The sequence below is a fragment of the Lathyrus oleraceus genome, chromosome 3, assembly GCF_024323335.1.
Source record: "Lathyrus oleraceus cultivar Zhongwan6 chromosome 3, CAAS_Psat_ZW6_1.0, whole genome shotgun sequence".
Classification (NCBI taxonomy): domain Eukaryota; kingdom Viridiplantae; phylum Streptophyta; class Magnoliopsida; order Fabales; family Fabaceae; genus Lathyrus; species Lathyrus oleraceus.
The window spans coordinates 504,770,482-504,774,470 of NC_066581.1; the positions used below are offsets into that span (position 1 = coordinate 504,770,482).

Below are 3,989 nucleotides of genomic sequence, written 5' to 3' on the forward strand. Positions count from 1 at the left end.
TAGAAGATATTTTTAGTTATGCATTTTCCTTGCTTACATGTCAAACTCTTACAATAGTGAGTTGTAGCAAATTTGATGATATGATGCCAATAGCAGAATGATAAAACTTATGCAATGATTACAAACTGAATCTACTCTCCTCCTTCCCTTTTCTTAGAATCACTCAGAACTCGAATATGAGAATTAATCTTCTTTCTGCTTTCATCACACATCAACTAGTGCTTTCATTGTAACAACCCGTATAATATATATCTAGAATAATATCATACAAGTGTTAATAATTGGTACTGATCCAACATAAGTGCCTAATGGCATCAATATATATATATACATGTCCAAACTAAAAACATCAATGGAACATGTTATACAATAATGCCTAAACAATAAAAATCTAAGAACTATGTGCAATATCTTCATTGCACACAACTCCACGGCGGAAGATCATGATAAACAGCATCCCTTGAAACATCCATAACAGCTTCTCATAGATTCAACCTGTAAGGATTACCTGAAGAATAACAACAATGATGGAATGAGATAATAATCTCAATGAGTTCTCCTATCCTATGGGTCCACTCGGCTCTATAGGGTTTCTAATCAATATTCAACTCATATCCAACTCAAGTCAACAAGGGAACAAAGACTTGAGCGATGGAGAAACTATATCGCAATTGTATGGCAACATGCATCTGAGTTCTCATAACTCAACCTCGATCATTATTCAGATCACGACGCATCAATTCCCGAACGGACTTACGTCTAAGCCAGGCCCGGTTCATGCATGCTTGTATGATTCGACTTTCGCGGTGGATATCCGGTTCCCCTATGGGACTCAAACCCACTTTTAAGAACCATCACTCGTATGGGACTTTACCCACTTTGAGTCTCTTTCACCGTATGGGCCTTATCCCACTTTGGTGTCCACCTTTCCCCCATGTCCACCATGGTTGGGGCTCAAACCCAATTGAGGCTCGAATCATTGGTCCCACATCCCAATGCTTACTCATCTAAGCATACCAAAAGAGATGTGTACCACCACAGAAAACACACATTCTGAATACATGATCGGTTCCATAATCATCGGTTCCACGGACCATAACAAATTCATCAATCATAGGTGACTTCATTCACCATAATACACAAATAATAACATGGCATGTTCCATACAATGCATCTCATTCTCAATCATGGCAACAATTCGTCCACGACCTTACATAAGCGTCGTACGAATGAATACCATATTCTCATACATATATCTCACATGTTCCATAACCTAGATCATATTTCTAAGTTATTAATCAAGTTATTCTCCTAGGTTTCCTCACTCATCTTTGTAAGGTTTTTAATCATGTTACGTCACCTTCCACATAACAACAATATTTAATTTTCATCATGATATAATTCATGGCATTTATAAATCACATAAGATTTTATAACATGGAACAATGATAATAGCCCTTTACGTTGTCTTTCTAACGCATCCGTCAATGTCTAAAACGGAGATATAACACTCAATTAATTCATTAATCTATCTTAATCAAGATTTAGATTAATATTTATTCATTCCATAAGTATTCGACAACAACATCATTGGCCTAGTGGTAGGGCTTATACAATTCCAAGGAGGTCCTGGGTTCGAACTCTATTGGTTGTAGGAGAAATTCCAATCTCCATTAATTCTCAGTAACTTCTTTCCTTAAATACCTCCACTTATTTTATTTTCCTTTCCATCTACCATTTTTACATAGGTTATTAACCCCTAAATGCTAAATCTATCTAAGAACTCACCTTGGAGATGAAGATGGTGAGAACAAGATGATGAAGAAGATGACATGATGATGGTGGTTCCATGGATTCCTCTTCTTATCCCATGAGTCTTCTTCTTCTCCTCTTCTTCCTCTTTCCTTCTCTTTCTTTTCTTTTCCCTTTTCTGATATCTCTCACTCTCTCTCTTACCTACTTCTTCTTATCCTTTCTCTTTTTCTTTCTTTCTACACCACACAATTATATATAACATATACTTTATATATATATATATATATATATATATATATATATATATATATATATATATATATATATATATATATATATATATATATATATATATATATATATATATATATTATAATATTAGGTAGTAACATAAAATATCTCAATTGATATTTCATCTTCCAGTACCAATTGACCAATTATTAATGTTACCAAAAATGTCCTCTCTTGTACTTATTAATATTGGTCTGTCTCTTTTATTAATGATTAATATCTTCAGAGTTCACTGGTTACTCTATTGGTCCCAATTGACAACATTTAGAGTACATATGAGCTCCAATTGTTACAAATGATAATAGATAGAGTACATAGGAACTCAATTGGTCTCAACTGACAACTAATTGAGCATTTAAGGGAATATGGGATATTACATTCTCCCCCCCTTAAATTGAAATTCGCCCCCGAATTTCCTTCACTCAACAAGCAAACAAACCTTGTATCAACGTCTTAGACCAACACTTGACTTCTCTTCGATTTCAAGTCTCTGACATACTCATTCTTCTAACTTGTCTTTGCTATCAAATTTCCTTCTTCATGAACCCTTGAAACTTCTTGATTTCCATCACAATCTCATTCTGATATTGGATTAACATTTAAACTTGCTTCCACTTAATTCCTCTGATATACCGCTCAACATCAGCTGATCACTTTCTTCCCGAAAACCACGACTTCCCTTCCTTGCACTAAGTTACACAAAACATAATTACGACATCTTACCTCGACTTGGTTAATCAATACTCATTAATTCTTCATAAGAAAATTTTATTGATTCCCTGACCACAACAATATTGACTACTCTTTTCTTATTATTCCTTCAACAAGTGTGACAAACTTGTAATCCATCTATCGATAATCTCATCAACTTCACTTGATCTGATACTGTATGCTGCAAGTTTCTACTCTTATTAATTCACTCCTCTCGTACTACTCTAATGAGATAGAACCATTAGCACGAGATTGTCTTACTCTTGTCCTTACCTCCATTCTTACGAGTAACTATCTCCTTGATCCCCATAGACTTGATTGAGCTCTTTCTTCCATCACCTTCCATTGTGATACTCTGATTCCAATAGTGGAACATATGGGATTCCTAGGCACTACTGTTTAGCCAACAATCTACAAAGAAACACACTTACCCTCCAGAGTGCTTACTATCCCAAAATGGTACTAGAACCTTACCGACTTCCATTAGTAGAATAACTTCCTTGATGACTCACAAAAGTTTAAAATAAGACCAACACTCTTCAGAAGATAAGTATCCAGGAGCTACATTACTACAACCATACAAACATAGAACATCCAAATTCATCACGTGTTCGATGCAGCTAAACCAAATTAGTTTGACAATATCCGATTCTGGTTACTATATTCCATATTAAATCCTCTTATAGGGTTTTGATTCATTCAAGATTGCTCCCGACACATGATCTCGACCAAAACAATGTAACACCATCAAGGAACTTTAAATCATCAACGAGACACCACTTCTAAGGAACTTAAGCAATCTAGGGCGTAACTATGAGTGTCCATACACCTCATAGAGTCACACGTAATATTTCACACATATCTAGAGACAACATTTCACTTCGTATCCAAAATCATTCATCTCAATCGTCCTGTCCCATCTTCCTTAATCTTAGCTCATGCTCTTACTAATATACCGTCCGAGTTACATGTTTAACTTCAGGAATAACTGATTCTCGTTCCTCCTGGGAAGTATAACTCATGAATCCTTCCAATAGGGTAGAGTATCATCATACACATCCATTACCACTCTCAGGGAGTCTACATCTAAGGCTATGAATCCGAATGAATTAATCAATTTCACACCGTGACCAACCACTTCACACCTTACCAATATACCATATACTGAACTAATCCCTTCCAGATCACCACTTAGTAGGTCTCTCCCAGCTTTGTTCCTTATAGTTATTCAT

At 35.5% G+C, this 3,989-nt stretch overlaps 1 long non-coding RNA gene across 1 annotated transcript; it reads right to left on the minus strand.

Annotated features, from left to right (window-relative positions):
• Nucleotides 1–222: 222 nt before the first annotated feature.
• On the minus strand, nucleotides 223–1,979 carry LOC127128422 (uncharacterized). The gene is made up of 2 exons (XR_007805896.1): nucleotides 1,789–1,979; nucleotides 223–508 (listed from the first exon to the last, which is right to left on the minus strand). It is a non-coding gene; the product is annotated as an uncharacterized LOC127128422 (long non-coding RNA).
• Between the last annotated feature and the right edge of the window lie 2,010 nt (nucleotides 1,980–3,989).